Below are 20,738 nucleotides of genomic sequence, written 5' to 3' on the forward strand. Positions count from 1 at the left end.
GAGGTTGGTCATACCACTGAAGTTCAGAGGCTTCCTTCTAACCTTGGCCCATGATATTCCCCTTGCAGGACATTTAGGCCAGAACAAGACTTGGGACAGGCTTGTCCCTCACTTTCACTGGCCCCTTATGTCAGAAGATACTAAGGAGTTTTGTCGCTCCTGTGTCACCTGCCAAGCCAGTGGCAAATCAGGTGGCACCACAAAGGCCCCCCTCATACCACTACCTGTGGTGGGGGTCCCCTTTGAAAGAGTGGGCATAGATATTGTAGGACCAATGGACCCACAAACAGCATCTGGGCACAGATTCATACTGGTGATAGTGGACCATGCCACCAGGTACCCAGAAGCAATTCCCCTGAGGACCACAACAGCTCCTGTTGTGGCAAGGGCCCTGCTTGGAGTATTCTCCAGAGTGGGCTTTCCAAAGGAGGTCATTTCTGACAGAGGTGCCAACTTTATGTCAGGATACTTGACTGCAATGTGGAAGGAGTGTGGTGTTAACTATAAGTTCACCACACCCTATCACCCACAGTGCAATGGGCTTGTTGAGAGATTCAACAAGACCCTAAAGGGAATGATAAAAGGATTACCAGACAAGCTTAGGCGAAGATGGGACATCCTTTTACCCTGCCTTCTGTTTGCTTACAGAGAGGTCCCACAAAAGGGGGTTGGCTACAGCCCTTTTGAGCTTTTGTTTGGGCATCCTGTAAGAGGACCCCTGTGTTTGGTGAAGGAAGGATGGGAGAGACCTCTCAGACAACCCAAACTAGACATAGTGGATTATGTACTTGGTCTCCGCTCCAGGATGGCAGAGTATATGAAGAAGGCTTCTAAAAACCTTGAGGCAAGCCAAGAACTCCAAAAAGCTTGGCATGACCAAAAGGCTGTACTGACTGTTTACCAGCCAGGACAGAAAGTGTGGGTGTTGGAGCCAGTGGCCCCAGCAGCACTCCAAGACAAATGGTCTGGACCCCACACTATTGTTGAGAAAAAGGGAGAAGTCACCTACTTGGTGGACCTTGGGACTCCCAGAAGCCCCCACAGGGTGCTTCATGTCAACAGATTGAAGGCATATGTTGACAGGGCAGACATGGGGCTACTCATGGCTACAGATGAGGGGCAGGAGGAGGAGAGTGACCCTCTCCCAGACCTGTTGACTCAGAACCCTGATGATGGCTCAGTTGATGGTGTGGTCTTTTCTGACAGCCTCACTGTCCATCAGCAACAGGACTGCAGACAAGTTCTGCAGGCCTACAGACATATGTTCTCTCTGACCCCAAGTCAGACAAACTGGTGCACCCATGAGGTAGACACTGGTGACAGTCTACCTGTGAAGAGTAAAATCTACAGGCAACCTGACCATGTCAGGGACTGCATAAAAGTTGAGGTACAAAAGATGTTGGAGCTTGGAGTCATTGAACCTTCAGAGAGCCCTTGGGCTAGTCCTGTAGTCCTTGTGCCAAAACCTCACACCCAAGATGGTAAGAGAGAGATGAGGTTTTGCGTGGATTACAGAGGTCTCAATGCTGTCACTAGGACAGATGCCCACCCAATACCTAGGGCAGATGAGCTCATTGACAGACGGGCAGCTGCTAAGTTTTTGAGCACATTTGACCTAACAGCAGGCTACTGGCAAATCAGACTAGCTGAGAGTGCAAAGGCCAAAACTGCTTTCTCGACCCCAGGAGGACATTATCAATTTGTGGTAATGCCCTTTGGTTTGAAGAATGCACCTGCCACTTTCCAAAGGCTGGTGAATCAAGTCCTTACTGGGTTGGATGATTATTGTGCAGCTTATCTTGATGATATTGCTGTCTTTAGCTCCACCTGGGAGGATCACCTGGTCCACCTGAGGAATGTTTTAGAGGCCCTGCAAAAGGCAGGCCTCACTATCAAGGCCACTAAGTGCCAGATAGGGCAGAGCAAGGTTGTATACCTGGGCCACCTAGTTGGTGGGGGTCAGGTTCAACCACTGGAGAGCAAGATCCAGACCATAAAGGACTGGGCTCCTCCAACTACCCAGACTCAGGTCAGAGCTTTCTTGGGCCTGTCTGGGTACTACAGAAAGTTTGTTAAGAACTATGGGTCCATAGTGACACCACTTAATGACTTGACCTCCAAGAAGATGCCAAAGAAAGTTCAGTGGACAGTAAGCTGTCAAAAAGCATTTGATGACCTGAAGCAGGCCATGTGCAGTGCACCTATTCTGAAAAGTCCAGACTACTCCAAAGAGTTCATTGTCCAGACAGATGCTTCTGAGTTAGGTGTGGGAGCTGTTCTTTCACAACTGAATGTAGATGGTCAAGACCAGCCCATTGCTTTTATAAGTAGAAGGCTGACCCCTAGAGAGAAACGTTGGTCAGCTATTGAGAGGGAGGCCTTTGCTGTGGTTTGGGCCCTGAAGAAGCTGAGGCCATACTTGTTTGGCACTCACTTCAAGATTCAGACAGACCATAAGCCCCTCTTGTGGCTAAATCAGATGAAGGGTGAAAATCCCAAACTTCTTAGGTGGTTCATTTCCCTACAGGGGATGGACTTCACAGTGGAACATAGACCTGGGACTGACCATGCCAATGCAGATGGACTCTCCAGATATTTCCACTTTGAACATGAAGACTCAACTGGTCAAGGTTAGTTTAATGTCCCTAAGTTTGGGGGGGGGTTGTGTAGGAGAGTAGGGTCTGCTTTCTATGTTCACCCCCACTTTTTGCTTTTGCTTTACTGGTTTACGACTTAGATGTGGCTGTGGGCCTGCTAATCAGACCCACAGCCCTGCTGTTCTCTCTCTAAATTGATACTATGTACTTTAGGTGCATAACCCATTTGGATAGGATCACCTTATTGGCCCCTGTACAGTGTACCCTAGGTACCCAGGGCATAGGTGTACCCTAGGCCTACCAGGGGCTGCAGCATGTATTGTGCCACCCCTGGCCTGGCCTTCCATTTTGACACAACTGGCTGATCACTCAGCTGGGGCAAGGTCGTGTAAGCACCCCTTGCTTAGGTGTAGTATTCCTATACCTAACTTACATATAGACACATGTGTACCTATCAGTCACTCCTATGGCAGGCCTTGACAATCCTGGAGGCAGAGTGCTTGGTAACATGTGAGATGGTGCTCTAGCATGAGCTGAGCCTGTCTACAGCTTTCGGAACCATGTCCTTATAGCTGTTCTATGATATAGCCTACCATATACTCTTAAAGTACCTTATAATCTTAGACGGTTATGGTAACTATGGTTTGGCTTTATCACAACATGTCGTGTAAGGTGTCTAACACTCGGGAATAATACCCCCATGCCATTTCTGGACATGAGAATATTATTCCCCCCTTCTAGAGGGAAAGACATGTTAAAATCATACTTCAACTGTTAGCCTCTGACCAAAGCCTCAGCATCACAAAATGGATGCTGCTGCCACGACACAAGTCTGACCTCCTGCAGCTGGGAGTGATCCCAGCCAGGGAGGCCTGGACAATAGGTTTCCTGCTTGGGGAGGTGCTAGCACCTCCCCAGACAGCCTTTAGTGTATTGGGGCAGGGTGGGCTGAAAGGAATGAGACATGCCTGGGGCACACAAGGTGTTCCTTGCATAGTCCAGTTCAAACCGGCGCTGGGGCACTCCAGCCCCAGCTCTGGCGCGAAACTGGACAAAGGGAAGTGGGTGTAACCACCCCCTCCCAGGTCCCACCCATAAGGCGTGACCTAGCAGGTATCCCAGCCCCCCAGATTAGTATAAGAGTGGGAGTTGGGCCTCAAGACTTTAGATTATCCTGAACCTGCAAAACTGAACAGAAACTCTGGACCTTCGACATTCGACGAAAGAAGAAGACTGAAGAATCTCCCTTGTAGCCAAGGAGTGGCTACCCTGTGCAAACAGGCACCATCAAGAGACTACCCTTTGCTTTGCGACCGTTCTACGAGGAACCGACTGCAGAGCCCGACCAGAGCCTTGACTTCCAGACTTCTCCGACCCTCATCCACATCTGCAGCAGAGCTGAGATCCGTGGAGGCGACGAGCGACGTGGGACCGGCTACCTGGGAAAAGTGGCTAGTAACTTACAGCGCAGCTTCTGAGGTACCCTCGAAGTTGTGCACCGGGGATTGAGAAGCCCCAACCCCAAGCACCATCTGCACCGAAGACCAGCCCCCCACACTCCACGAGTCCTGCGTGGGGCCCTTCAGCATTTTCCTGCTTGCCGCGTCTGTCCGGTTGCTTGCCCGCTGGCTAGTGGCCTCTGCGACGACGCACCCTGAAATCTTCTGCGCTGGTTTGGCTCCTCCAGACTGGCTCCCGCTTCTCTGCAAAGAAGAAGCACCCCAGACCTTCCTGGTCTGCACCAGAAGCAAGTCCTTTGTTCTTCGTGGCTTCCGCTTGCCAAGGCTTGGTGAGTCCTAGTCCAACTTCGACGCCGCCGACAGCAAGAGCCTTCGTGGGACAGCTCGCCTCCTGGTCCTGGTCGTCCTCGACGCTTCCTGGTCCTCCTGGCTGCAGCGACAAGCTTCACCTTCACCTGCAACTCTTCACGACATCGCCTGGTTCCTTCCTGGTTCCACGTGGTCACTGGCTAGTGACCTTGACTCTGTCCCTTCTGCTTGCAGGTTTCTTCTCTTCTTGATCCCAGCCTTGGGATCCACCGGACACTCTCCCCTGACTGCCTGTCAGCATCTTTCTTCAGGCATCCATAGGAGTCGACGACGAAAACGACGCATCTTCACCCCTATGCACCCGCAGCCTGTGGGCTAGGTAACTTGGGTACTCCGGTGCTCATCAGGATAGTGACTATCCTAGTGTCTAGTTTTCAAGTCTCAACTTCCTAGCTACTCCGGAAGTGTCCTAAATCTATCTATTCCTAAACTGTAACATTGCTATTGACTTTTACGCATTACGCGTGAGTGTTTCCACTCTGCACACGAATCCCGTGGGCCTCCCACTCCCTAACTAACGCTAGTGTAGTGTAGCCCCAGCGATTCCCTAGGCCTAGGCCTATTCTATTTCCGTGACAGTGGTTCTTATACCACTTATTTAGTATATGGTTTGCGTGGCCCCTAGGGCCTAACTGTATTACTTACCTGTGTGACTTACTGTATGCATTAATAAGACTGTGTTGTACTTACCTCTAAACTCATAAAGAGTGCTGAGGGTTTGCTTAGAATAAATACACTTTATTTTATATATATATCTGTTGTGGTGTCCTTTCATTTGGTATTCAAGGGATTATATATGGTATCACAGCTGGCTTCACATGCCATTCAGAGTTTAGCCTAAGACTGCTCTTGTCCATGCTACCACTAGGATAGCTGGTCTATAAGGTTGACTTTACAACCAATCACCATAGGGGTATTTGGACTGATATAAGGTGCACACTATAACTAGTGACATCATACATCAGGCCAACTTCTCACAATGAGGTAGATAATGCACTTGTATAGAAGTTTGTGCATAATCATGCTCACAAGCTTAAATCATTATGCAATAGCTTTTCGGATTAATGTGCTTGCTGCGAGCCTTGCCTGTAACTAGTAGGCCCCATGTTTGCATTCTATTCAGGCTAGCTCAGCTATTAATGAATTTGTTGCAGACATCCTTGTCTTTAAAAAACAAAAAAATCCTCTAATTTGTACATTTGTACAACAGATAGAATGAAGTGTAGAATGCCCAGCAGCTGAAGGGTCTAATGCATGCTTTATCTGCAAAAGGAAATACATCTACAGCATATGATAAATATAACAGAAAGATACATTGTAATGATAAACAACGCCTTGCCCAGTATGTTACATGGCTTGTGTGCTAACCACTGTCTCTTCTTCGGCTCTAAAACCCATGTATATGATTGTGTGTATAGAGGATCCATGCTACTTTTTTGCTTTTACTTTAAAACTCTACGGGATATTCCGCCGTGTTGGATGTACTGATATGACCAAGTATTTTTGTGCTCACTACGTCATTCATCCCATGTCACAGGGGAAGGGAAAGGAGTGGCTTGAGGTCCTACGTTCCCACTGTAGGGCTAGTGTCACTTCTCCCACTCCCTCGGGTACTCGTCATTTACCAATTTGTGTGGTCTCATTGTCCCTGCAACTGTTGCTCTCCCCACACCTCAGCAGTTGCAAATAGGAATTATCTTACCCGTGATGGCCTGCTGAGTGGGTGAGGGGTGTGTCACATGTCCTAGGGATCAACATGTTGTATGAATGGGCATCAAACTTTGTCAAGAGCAGGGAGTTGGTCATGGACTCTGTAGATGCTCTTCTCATATGTGGCTTGTCTAAAGAGTTCAGTCGACCACTCATGATGTGTTGGCATTGCCAGGTTGTATCATTGTCACAGATCCCATATCTTTGCCAACATGAGGGACTTCAAAAGACATCTCCTCCAATGTAAGGTGATGTCATCTGTTTGACAGATCATGCAGCATGGCACGCCTACTGGTTTCCACAAAAATGTCAGACTAGTATGACACAATTTACACCATACTTACTCCCAATATGTGGTAATTTGTGAGTTGAACCATGGGATATGGTATAGATCACATGCCTGCATCGCACACCTCCAACATATGTCATCAGGTATGACGTGTGCATTTTTCAATTCGTATGGGGTTCGGTACCAATTTAAGTACCTTGAAGTATGAGTATGTAAGCCTGACTTCTTGCAGAGGGTTCATGGTAGTCCATGAGGTCCGTCCCCGTCTTCCTCTGTGTAATCTACACTTAGCCTCGTCTACCAGTATATTTTTACCTCAATTTTCGTCCTGCTTGAGTGTATGGCATCTATGTGGATTTGGTACAAATTGGAGACGGAGCCTTTGACCCGTCACCAGGCTAATCTGTACTGTATCACCCACAAAACCTTGCACACTTCCTCCCCTCGATACCTGCCAAATAAACTTAAAATCTCTGGGGTCTCTAGACCTTCTCGTAATGCAGAAAATGTACTGCTTGAGCCCCCCACCTTCAAAAGGGAAGGATCGATGGCTCAATCCTTCTCCGGCAATGCGGTTAGAATCTGGAACTCGCTTCCTCCACTACTCTGTACCACCAGATCCCGGACCATCAAAACTGACCTCAAATCTCTTCTCTTCCAAAGACACTTCTAGAATTAATACATCCCTTTTCTTGTCCCTCGAGGAAGCTCTTACAATGTTGTAAATATGTAATCTACGCCTGTACGATCCTCATCCTAATGTGTTTTTGGTTTTTGTGTGACTGCCATCTATTGTTTTATTTTACTTTTTCATCTATCTCGTGTGTATCTGTAACATGTAAATATGTACATTTTCCTCACGTAACATACCTGGTTCTATTGTGAGGTGCTCTGACACCTTTGGGTAAAGTCTGCGCTATATAAAAATGCATTAAATAAAAATAAATACTTCAAGAGTGGTGATTCAGGTATTGTGGTGGGGTCTAGTCCAAATTTGCCTCTCAGACAATGCCATAGTTGGCAATATTGACAATGTTGTGTCTGTGGTAAGATGTAATCATCGCTAGGCATCTCAAAGGACTTGAGTAAATCTCCTTTGAAGAGGTAGTATAGTATTGTGATCTCCTTCCTTTCCCATTGGCTTCATCTCACCAGTTTGAACTCTATTATCATCTCACCATTGGACCAAATCGGTATGCCTCTATGTAAATAGTCCTCCTAAGCCGGTAGTTTGTGTGAGTCTCTCCAAGTCAACCACATAACCTTATTGTGGGTGAGTAAGAGTTGAGCACTACTTTATTAATTGCGATTTACAAGAAATTGCTCATGATTATGTGTAACATATACACTTATTTGGTTTTCTTTGACTTATTTTAAGAGATTGTCTGAATTTGCAGACCATTGACAGCTGTATCCACTTTTGTTTTTTTCAGTTTTTTGTTCACTGCCAATATATATGGTGGGGTAGCACAGCCACCCTGTGGGTGAATAAAGCAACTTGAAACTTCTTAGAGTGTGTGTGCGCATCTTCTTTATTGGAGACCGTTGATAAATATGAAGCTGGGGGCCGCACCTGACAACACGCGCGACTCCCCCAGCCGCAGCTTGGCATCTGTGGCATCACACAGGGATGTGCCAAACATATGAAGCCAAGCATACTGCATCCATCACGAGCCACCATTGAGTCAAGGGCCCAGTCACCACAGTGAGGGCCAGCAGAACGCCATGTGAGGTGGTGAACTCCATAACAGGCCTTACCCGAAAAGAAAACCAGCTGAGTACAGAACGGGCCGGAGGACGCGAGACGGGATGATGAGGAAACTCTGAGGTAAGCCTCTGTGGATACTGGGAATTCCTGATGTACTGATGAGCATAAATTTTACATGCGGCTCACATCATATATACAGGGGGAATCGAACATGACCTCACAGCAACCCACATGATGTATGGATGCAGGGTGAACCTGGACTGTTACTTTGCAATGTTTAGGGAAGAAAGGGGACATTACATCTGGTTATTTTTTCAGCCCACAGGGATGGCATCTGAGAGGGATGGACAAAGGACTTTAGCTTCGAAAGCCCTTTTTTTAGCAGCCAATAATAAAGCCAGCACAAATACAAACAGCAGCAAAACTAGCGTCACACTTCCAGGACAATTTGGCAGATTGGAGAAAATGTCCAAACTTGAACTCAACAAATGGCGAGAAGCAACCTCGCTACATAACTATTTAGATATAGACATGGTTCCAAGAGTTCTTAGAATATTTACAGTACCAATGTACGAGGACTCAAATCCCTGTATGATAGACGAGTGGGTGGATGATATTTATCAAATAAGCATGGTCTGACTGTGTAATGGCTCTCAAGGAAATATCTGAAATAGAAAGCAGGCTCGCAACTGAAAAGGAAAAGAACAGATTAAAATCATGGAAGAAATGAAACTGAGATTGGATAAATTAGAGAATGATATAAAATGATGTAAATAAAGCATATTTGCATGTGATACAGTGGATTATCTAGCAGGAGGTATTATTACATTTAATCAGAAATTTGATCATATCTAGAATGCTGGCAAAGGAAACATCATTGAAGTCGCCACCATCTCTACAGCAATGGCCAACAGAGAACAAGACACCGCCAATGATACTGACACTTCAAACTCTTCAGGCACAAGAGACTCCAGTGCCTCGGAAGAAGAGAACCGAATGGTATTTTTTTTAACAATAATTCCACCTCTTGACCAAAGTGGGAATGGATAATCCTCTGCCAAAAAGAGGCTCAAGAAACAGAGGTTTAAAAAGAGGAAACTAAGACAGAAAAGAACTAGAGACAACCCTCATGAAAACATTTGGGGGGGGGGGTCAAGCAACAGGAGAGAAGCTAAAGTCAAAAGGACTCAAAGCACTGGGCTACCAGCATTGGATGATCGCACTATTGGTGATATTGACTCTTTGTCTACTTTGGTGGAGATGCAGGATGAGGGCAAGGACAATTTTGGAGAATACTAAAAGCAGAGCAAAAAAGAGCATAGCATGGGCAAAAATGAAAGTGATTGAATTACTGTCGAGGACAGCAGCATAGTAATCAGATCTGCGGACAAGGGCTGGAATGTAGTAATCCTGTCCCTTGATATTATACACCACTGAAGCACTGAGGCAACTTAGTAACTATGAGAGAATACAAAGACACCATCATACAGAACTGGGACAAACTTAAGTGTACTGGAAGACAGGGGTTTAATTGAAACAGAGGAGTACCAATTTTTAAAGACTCTTACCCTAGGGTACCAACACTATACCTTCTCCCTAAGGTACGCAAACCCACCTCTAATCTGTGATATGTTTTCCAACAGACTAAAGTACATTGATCCCTTCTTGATTCCTTTTGTGTGTGCTACACCCTTGTATATTGCTGATACTAGGGACTTTCTCAGAAAGATTGATGGCATACACTGGGAGCCTTATTTCCTCCTGAAGACCCTTGATGTCAGAGCACTGTACAACAGCATTCGACATCAAGATGGTATAAAAGCTTGCAAACATTGTCTTAGAGCCAGGCCATTAAGTCTCCTCTCACACATACAAATGGTGCTAGAAATGCTGACTTTTTTTCTGACCAACGATCTCCTTACCTTCAACAGGATACTAAACAGACGGGTGCAAGGGACTGCGATCCCAGCTATGTGAACCTTCTCATGAGCTGGTGGGAGGAGGGGTGTCCACCGCACCAGAGCTCTGGCATGATACGGAGAAAGTTGTGCTCTGGTTATGTTTTATTGATGACCTTTTTCTAATTTGACAGGGCAGTGAGGAGGGTGCTAACAGATTTGTTGAGCATCTCAACAGGAATAATCTCAATCTTGAGTTCACGGCGAATCTTAGCAAGGAACATATTGTGTTTCTGGACGTAGAAGTAGTAATAGCAGAGAACGGAGTCACTTCCAAACTACATTCCAAATCCATGGCAGGAAATAGCTTACTTCATACTCTCAGCAGCCATCCTGGGCAGCTGAAGTGGAGCATCACCTTTGGGGAATCAATACGCGCTCAGAGGAATTGCAATGATGATAACATCTTCCAAGCAGAAAATGCCACTATAATCAAACGTTTGGTTCAATGAGGTTACCCCAGATGGGTATTGGACAGTGCAGTGCAAAGGGTTAGCACAAAAACAAGGAATGAGAATCTGTATGGACCAAGCAGGAAGGATAGGTTTGATACAGACAGGGAGGAGAGTGACACCAAACTCATCACCAGATACAATGGGGAATAGGCTGAAAAATCACCTACCGTAGAACGAGATCTCTCAGGGACATGTTGGTTAAACTGACGTCTGGAAGGGTGCTAACACAGATGATGCACTTGGTAGACCCCTGAGCGGTTTTTACATATGTGGTCATTGTAAACCCCGTGAACAGTCAACTAACTGCAAGGAAATTGTGATCCCCAGTACTAACAAAGTGAAACCTATCACAAAGTTTATCAAGTGCAGTACACCTTTTGTGGTATAATTTTGGAATGCCCTTGTTCTCAGGTATTTGGGCAGTACCATACAGGCAAAAATAAATCTAGAAAATGCCAGGAGGTGATTTTTAGAATTAGAGTGTGGTTCCTTTGCTAGTTGTACAAAGGTTTTAATCTTGCTCTCTCAACAATGTGTATAAACTTTATGTTTTTTTTTTATCTTAAAGGGAGAAGAGGAAGGGACTCTCACCTGGCATGCTGGGGTTGAGAGGGCACCCCGGAAGGGGCACCCTACCCTTTTCTTCCAGAGCACATGGAGCACTCGATTGATATTTACATTAATATTTTGATTTATTCTGTGTGGACCAGTACTGTTATTGTGTACCACAAGGTGTTATTGTTGGCCTCCATCCTGTTTTCAACACTTGAGAGTGCCCCTTTGGATGTGTAGTGACACTTTGCAAGCCTGGTCATCTGTTTTCCCCCTCGACTTCTCATGCCCACTTCAGCCCGCTTGAGCTTTATTCATTACTGATGTCCTTCAAGCAAGCAGTATCTTGTTTTTACCTGCACCGTGAATGTCTCCACTTAGTTACAGGGGCTACCCTGTATGCCCCTTTTGTGGCAACCTAATCATATCATCAGTATACTTTTGACATGCCTCCAGACATCTGAATTGAGCCTCTTTGCGCCTGTCAGACTCCCTATAGGGATATGTTGTCCTGCAGCCATCACCCACTTGGGCAGTATTAGGACCACATCAATGCATTAGGTGTTTGCTGCATCTTGCCCAGATTGACATCAGTACATTGGTTGTTTCTACACAAGATGATTTCATCTTGTAATCACTGGCATACTGCCGACAGTAGGTGTGTCTGTACCTAAGCAGGTATTTTACCACCCGAGGGCACCATGCTTCAGTTACCTAATGCAGCATTACCTTATAACCTTATTCATAGAATTAACAACTTGAACGGACCTCATAGATAACACGTGACAGGTCCTTATGCAGGCATTTACTTTTGTGGCGTTTCTACTTTGTTACATTTTCTTGCTCGTTAATGTGGGTGTGATATTAACATGATTATACTTGTTGAATTTGCCTTACATCATGTTGGAAATGCAGGAAACTCACGGTGAAATGCAGCACATTTATTATTTTAGATTTTGGTGTGGGTAACGCAGCCACTTCGTGCGTGAACAAGGCTTAGTGCTGAAAAGCATCACAAGGGTTGGATGTCACTTAATAAACCAACTTGAAATTGTTTTGGAGTACACTTGCATCTCGTTTATTGGAGACTGTTGATAAGATAATATATATGCATGCCTGGCAGCCTTAGCCCCTCTGCCCCTGGATCTGCATACAGCTTAGAGAGTTTAAGTCTAGGTTTCCTTTCCGCCCATATCAATGTCTTAATGCGCTTGTGTAGGAAGTGTAATGGTCCTTTAGGAACTGGAGGTGATCTTCTTAGAACATAATTAATCCTGTGTGCCATCACCATCTTTACTAATTATATACCGACATTTGAAGGGCTGACCACCAAGGGAAATAGTTTTCCATGTTTGACAGAAATGGCTGTAGATTATCTGACTATATGCACCAGTTGTTTGTTGACTAGTATGCCCAGGTATTTTAAATTGGATGTCTTCAAGGTAAAGGCAAAGTTGTTGCCATCCCGTCTTGCCATGAGCTGCATCATTGGGAGTGCTTCACTTTTACTCCAGTTGGTTTTGTATCAAGAGAAAACTGAGATGGTATGGATCATGGATATGTGTTGTAGTGTTGAGTGTCCTGTATTGCGGAGAGTCAGCAGTATTGCATCAGCATGAAGCATGGTTTTATTGCATCCCGCTGCTGTGTCTATGCATCTTATTTGCTTGCTCTGATGAACAGCAGCTGCCAATGGTTCAAGGCCCAATATTAATTAAAAGGGGGCCCACAATAGACACTCCTGACAAGTTCCTCAATGAATTGTAAAAGTCTGGGACATGTGTCCTCAGGAATCAATTTGTGCTGTGGGGTTTAAGTAAAGCCACTCCACTTTAGCCAAAACAATATGCCGATCTCCAATCTGTTTATCGTGTAAAATAAGTACCCCCACTCCACCCAATCAAAAGCCTTATCGGCATCCAAGGACAGCAATATCATATTGCGAGAAATGAGCACGAATTTACCAAAACAACGTATTCACTGTGTTAGAATTGCACTTTAATAAAACTTTAGATGTTGTTGAAATGCTTGCTTTAGAAAACAACTCATAATTAAAAACGTAAATGCATATTGTTAGAATATTAGTAAACAAGTTGTGAAAAAATCATTTATGATATTAACGTAGAAATTAAAGATGCCACTAGAAATCCTTTAATGGTTAATGCATGTTTCAAAGAAATTTTTGGCACCAGTCAACCATTTCTTAACGTGTATATTAACAAGGCCCAAAGGTCTTTTCACACGATTCTTGCTCACAGGTGCATGATTGAGATATTTAGCAAAACTGCTTAGCATTAGTGACATCTTGCCGAAACTATAACATTGTGTGCATCTAGCTTCTCACCCCATGTTAGATCATGTGTTAGAATACAAATAGTTCACTAAAACTGTTTATGCTAAATGCTGACTTAGAGACTTTATGAATGATGTTTCTGAATAATATTGATAGATGCTTTCATATTACTGCCAAGCTATTGTTCACACATCGAACTTATAGAGCATCCTTTAGCTTTGGTAAGAGGGTTCATACGGGAACCTTCCCTCATGTAACAATTACTGCAAAAAATAGTATTGATTAATAGCAAGGGTACAGACTCTAGAAATCAGAAGAAGAAGTATCGTGTGACAGATGACACCACCTTGTAAACTGTTCTCATTGGACATCGAGTGAAGACACCTTCCAAAGTTGTTACTTGTTTGAGAAATCTATATTAATGAGTGTTCCTAGGTAGTTAGTACCACTTCCTTTACCTCACTCATTGAGACTTACCCTTACCCATTATTTCATTGCAATGGTCCTGCTGCTTGGCCTCCCTTTGCCCTGAGACTCTTTAGGAAGAGTTGAATTGTTTAGCTATTCCCCTGGGTTGACGACTTTTTAGATTTTGGTGATCAATGCTACTTCAAGAACCATACTTTTATTTACAGTTGTTACATCATCTGTAGGGAACTTGGCTGAGTTTCCAGAACTACTCTTTATGAGAATTAATCTCTTACTCACTCTTCCCCCGTGGAACTCTTCATGGGTTCGATTTAGAATAGGACCTTTAGTTAGCTTACTGAGTTTTCTTTATGGAACATTGTGAAATTTTCTAATGCTGACTTCTAATCAAATCTATTTTATATTTCTGTAAACCTACTAATCTAAATAAAGAGATTTAGATGTTCTAACCTTGTGAGAAAGGATTTGAAAATTTTACCAACCTCTCATTTTTGACTAATTGTAAATTCTAAATGCCATTGATGTATTGAATTGATTTGGGGAAGCACAAATTCGCTTACGGTGGAAAAGGTCCGTCGTCCTCTCCAAAGCCAGACGGATTCTCCACGGCGTGATATGTAAGTAGGTGTATATTAAGATTGAACCATCTTGGTGAGTCCATGGGCTTCCACAATATCATCAGTGTCATGCCTCATCTGCCATAATATGTTTGCTAACAGTCACATGTGGTTTTTAGATGACTTGCCTGATAATAACCACACCTGTGAGATGTGTATTAGATTCATTATTACCATCTGCAGTCTGGTCACTAGAACCTTGGCCACGATCTTCATATATATGTGTTAATCAATGATACTGAGTGGTTACTGGCACAGTAAGTGAGATGTTGGCCCTCTTTCGGAATTAGACAAATGATATCTTTCTTATATTCCAGGTGAAACTGGCCTTTTTCTGCCCTCTGCATATTTAAAGACTTTGTGCAATAATGGTGCTAAGAATTGCCTGTTTAGTTTATAGAATGTGGTGAAGAAGCTCGCCTCTCCAGGTGCACTATTGTAGGGCATGTCTGCTATAGCTTGTGAGATCCCTGCTGTTATTATTCTGTCTAACAGTGTCTAACATCTACAGATGCTTTGCAGGCTTGCTCCATCTGCTGGTTTGCGCATGCTTCTGAACTATATAACCCCCTCAGGAAATGTACAAAACCATCCGCTACTGCTATTGGGCTCTTGACCAGTCTCCCATTTTGGTCCTCTATGCCGTTATAGCTAGACTAGCCTCTCGTTAGCATAGTTGGCCACCAAGAGCTCATAATGTCAACACTTGAGGCATATTATAGCATATTCCGCCTATGTGGTAAAGTGGGAGTTTAACTTGTACTTTGCTTTTTCCAGCTGCTGTAAGAGTTGTGAAGTCAGACACTCAGTGTACTTCTGAGATGCTGCAGCCCACAGTATTTGGGATTAAGATACTGAATGCTTGCTGTCGTCAAGATGCTGGTGCAAATAGGCTGTGAGTTTGTCTGCAGGGAGTTTGTAATGGGACATGTTTATTCTCCATTTCACAGAGGTGGGTTAGACATGGCCTAGATCTAGTGCTAGGATCACCGGAGCATGGTACAAAATCTCTACCTCCGCTATTTTACAGTCTTTCAACAGTACCAGGAAAGGAAGGTTCATCCAAAAGAGAGTCAGGTGCCATGGGTCTGTCAATCCCCAGTGCTGTATGATGTTGGTCAGTATTGCTTGGTCTCTGGCATTGGTTTTGTCAAGTGGACTAGACCCATCTGCACAGGAGTTCCAGTCTCCCCCCTATCACTACCATTGTGTATCTAAATTCCGTTAGGAGTCTTGATAACGTTGAGAAGAAGGCAGCTTTTTCATGGTTAGTAGCATATATGCATCCCACTATATCAATGTCTTGTCCATTGGGCTAGAGGTGAATTGGGGTAAATCTCGTTTGTTCTCCTTTACCCCTGGGGCAGACGACCCTCACATGGTGGTAGATGGGGCACTGATGACCTGGCAACCAGTAATGTTCAGATATCTAGGTATACATATATACCACAATGATCGGGATCTCTTGATTGGTAATCTGTCCAGAGCAATCACAGCTCTAAAATCCTAAACTGATTTTTGGAAGACACTTAATCTCTCAGTTGGTCAGGTGTGAAGCTTATAAAAATGGTGATGCTGCCACATCTTCGCTATTATTTTGCTAATCTCCCGCTGTATTTACCTGCATCCTTCTTCCGACCACTAGAGGGAATCATGAGAGATTTGATCTGGAACAACACGAGATGTAGGGTGGCACTGGCAAAATTATACCTGCCTCAGACCCAAGGAGGGTTGGCTCTACCCAACATGGAACACTACTACTTGGCGTCCCAAATATTATGGGTGGTGAAATGGGTGGCGGAACTACACCTAGCAGATACAGCGGAACATGAGCCTCTGTACACCTTAGATAGAATCCTTTTTCTCTTTCACCCATGCAATAGACCACTCCCACCGCTTCACCTTTTGTTGCAGATAGCCCAGAAATGTTTCCGCAGTGCACTATACCTCACTAGACATACTACACCATACACGACTGCCACTCCATTATTGGGTATTCCGAGAGGGGGGGCAAGTCAGAGAATCTGACCTTGCAGACTGGCATGGGGCAGATATACATACAATGGGTGACCTGTACATGGAGGGTGTGTTACGGCCCTTCCTCTCCTTGTCTGAGGAAGAGGGCGTTCCTCCTGGACAATTATTGAACCACGCCTCCTGGTTAGCCATGCTGGGGTGACATTGGGGTAACATGTCACAGGAACCCCCTACACACCTTCTATTGCAATATATACATGTGATGGGCACAGGGCAACATCTTGTAAAGTGGTTTGCAGACTCAATTTTAGAACATACTAAGACGAATTTAGAGCTACTGCGTAATAAATGGGAGTCAGATATGACACGACCATGCACGCCAAAGGAATGGAGCGTGATGTTGGAAAGTCCTAGACAGATCCTCAAAAATGCTAAATTTAGGCTGATCCAATTTTATATAGTCCACAGGGCGTACTTATCCCCTGACAAAATTAACAGGTATTTTAATAGAGTGGACACATGCTGCCCTCGTTGCAAACTGATAGATGCCGATCTGCTACATATGTTATGGTCATGCCCCAAACTTCAGCCCTACTGGCACGGGGTGATCCATCATCGGTCTACCTGTATGGACAGAGTATTGCAGAACTCATGGGAAGCCTGCATAAATCTGGATATTCCCTAGAAGCACGAAGCACAATCCATCCTCTAGATTCCTAGACCTGGGGCTGGTGGTGGCGTTAAGACTGATTGCTCGCCGCTTGAAAGCAGGAGACCCCCCCCCCCCCCCCCCCTCACTAAAGTCATGGTCCCAATCTATGCTGTGCCAAGGCTGAAGCAGTCTCATTAATAAGAGAAGATACATTAGGGTTGCGTAATTACCCCATTTCATTAGCCTGGAACACAATATTGAGAGCCCTTCAAGTGATTTGGGTGACCCCTCCCCACCCCCACCGGCATTCCTAACATCTACTAACACTCGTCAACATTTGTGCTGTAACATGTACAGACAAACAATGCGGTCTGGAAAATGTAAAATGCATCATGCACCTCAGACCAGTAAGCGATAACTAACTGTTGATATAGCATGTATAAATATGTCATCAGTAACATTGTGATTGATATTGTTCATCCTTCCCCCCCTCCTACCCAGACTCCCCAGCTCTCCTTCCCTGTTCCTCAATTGAATGTTTTAAAATTCAAGTGTTACAAGTAAGATTATTTGATTGAATGGTTGGGTGAAGCGGCGCAGCCAAGAGGAGCCCTCTGAGATATATGTATGGAATTAATATGCAGCTGTATAATATGAATGTAATGCACTCCAATAAGAAAAATTTAATAAGTTCGGATTGAAATCATTTATTTTATTTTTTTACTCTGTATGGCGATTTGTGACATGGACACAGATCAATGTATGCTTTATGTACAAACACCGCTATACTGTTTTGAAGAGTTAGTTTAGGAGATTGCCTGCTGGTTCTATTGCTAATGTATTTGCCTGTAAAAATGTATCATCTAAGTAGAATAAATTATAATAAACAGATCCAAAAAAAAAAAAAATCTATGTCTTGTCCATTGTTTTAAGTTTTAGGAAGGCTTATCTGCATCTTGGGTCTATCTACGTTTTCTGTATGGCAGATTGGAGAGTTTTCTTTAGAGCAAAATTGACACACTACATTTTTGGGTGAGGTGTTAGGTGGGATGGGGGGGGTCTGTTTATGTAGAGGTGAAGCTGCTGCTGCTCACTTTGCCCACCCAATACCTCTATAGCTTGTCTGATACTGTGTATGAGAGATGCGTATCCTGCAACAATGGTAAGTCAGGAGACTTTGTGGCAAAGTGTGTAAGAGTTTTATATAGGGCATTATTCAGTTTAGTGAGAGTATACGCAGATTCTTGGATAGGGGTTGTGTCATCATGTTTCTAGTTAGTCCTCTGCAATATGTAAGATGGTTGTCTTAAGTCATTTGAGACCTCTTTCAGTTGTGTTGTTAAGGTGTGGCGCGTGCCCATTTGTGTATGATACTCTAAGAGGTGCCAGCTGTTCTGGCTCTGATTATCCATCAGTGAGCATAGGTAGCCATGAAATATGTAAAAGTTAAGAATGTTGAGAAAAGAAAAAAAGTTTCTACACTTCAAATGTGTTGTTTATCGATCAACAGAATTAGGCAACTAACTTCTTTGTATGGGCAAGCGTTTCCCCCACCACTATTCCAGCCCACCCATCACCTTGACCAGCACAATCCCTGGGCCTTGAACAGCTCATGAGTGTCTTCTATAACAGGTACAAATACGCATTGCAAGGCTCCCAGTCTCTTGTTAATATGTTGAAGACCTCTATTCTTACCCAAGCCTCTGAGAGCCCATTACTGTTGTTATTGTTATTCTGTATGTCTATTGTCCCATGGATGTGGTGCAGCAAGACGTGGACAGATATTACATGTTAATCTTATGGATGGTTCTCGCCCTTTAGTTCCAGTCTGTGACCTATAGGGCCTTTAACGTGATTGGGATATATCTGTGCCTCTGGAAGTCATTTTTGCGATGCCCTTGTGATCTATATCCTCCTATCATTTCAGCACGGTTTCCAGTCAATGTTTGGCGCCTGTATCATCTTGGATGTTTTGACTGACCGGGACACTATTCCCTCCTTGTTCATTCATCCACTGTTCCCCGCATTGGTCTCAAAGTGTCGATATCCATGTTATAAAGTGAATGCAAGAATTGTTATAGGTCCTGAAATTCTCTGTCTGTGCCATTGATTGTGATCAGCATGGTGGAGGATTCTTGTAGACATTAGCGAATGTTAGCTTTTTGGGGGGGGGGGGGGGGGGGTATTTGCCTGATTGCTAAATGTACCTTCTACTTAAGCACTATGTCATTGGAAAAATCTGCAGCAATATATATTTTAGCATCCTTGTATGTGAAAGGCCTATTGTGGCATTTGGCTGCCATGATGGTCTGCCAAGCCTGCTGTTGGCACAGGAGACATACTATGATGGGTTGAGGAGCTGTCTTGTATCTAGTGGACCATGCATGGATTCCATTCTTCTACTGGAGCTCTAGTTGTGTAGTGAATTTGAGTTCTGTCGGCTCTAGAAGAAAAGATGCCAAGATGTCTTCCATATTGTCCACCTCCTATCCCTCTGGTATACCCATGAAACAACACTTGTTTCTTCTACTATGGTCTTACACCTTCACCAACTTTCTGTGTAGTGCCCAAAGTTCTAGACCCAGATGAGGACTTTGTTCGAGTGTAGCCAGTGGGTCATCCAGGACCCCACTTTCCTTTAAATTGTGTTGAGCTTAGTTCATAAGGTGCCCAGTTTGACCCATACAGATTTTAGTTCACTGGCTGTGAATTTAGTATCTTCACATACTGAGTCCAGCATTGATTTGACGTAGTTCAGTTCTCTTATCAGTGTTTTCAACTTAACGTCTGCCATGACGCCTGGGTCTAGTTGTGATTTTCCACTACTTCCATGAAGAGAAGTTGCTGCATTGCCTTACCTTTTGGCAATCGGAGAGAGAGAGTGGTGTGGTTCATAGGAGGGTGCATGGATACTTTGGTGGCAGGTAGGATGTGGCAGTGTGTGTAATTTAGCCCCTTGAGGCAATCGCTAGAATTCCTCTGATCTTTCAATGCAACTAACCCATATCACTTTGTACTTGTGGCCTTGAACATCCATCACCACAGAACAGGGATATCAAAGTGTAGGTCTGGTTGTGGGACCTGTGTGGCTTAGTGTCTATTGCTACCTCTTGACGTACCCTCTATGAGTGATTTGGTGCTCTGGTTCTCTGTCAAAAGGCTATACACTGCACCTTCAGTCATGTGCTTCTTGCCTAACAATTTGCACACACTAGCTTAGTAATGCTTGGATCTCTTGCCAGGGATTAATCACTTGTGTGGGGCTGGTTAATGTATGCTGGAACTAGGCATCCATCATACAAAACTCATTAATGGCACGTTCACGTTGAAATCTTGGAAAGGTTATAGGAGGGGACCCTCATTACTATCCAAGTATTATCGACATGTGCCACTGGGCGCCAGTGCGTGACACTCCCAGTGTGCTCCTGGGCACTGTAGTGTTGCATCAGTACGTGGGATGCCCGACGGAGGGAGAATGGAAGTGTCCCCCTGACAGGATAAGTGTCTTCGGTTTGGTCTGACGTATGCATCACCAAGTTAATAAAAATGAACCCAGGAACGGGTGTGGTCAGTTTGGAGACCACACGTTACATGCATCATTGTCTATCTCTTATTGAGCGCTGCACCATCAGAACGCTACAGCACCTTTCCTCTGCTGGGTCAGACTTTATT

Source organism: Triturus cristatus, chromosome 3_1, assembly GCF_964204655.1.
Source record: "Triturus cristatus chromosome 3_1, aTriCri1.1, whole genome shotgun sequence".
Classification (NCBI taxonomy): Eukaryota; Metazoa; Chordata; class Amphibia; order Caudata; family Salamandridae; genus Triturus; species Triturus cristatus.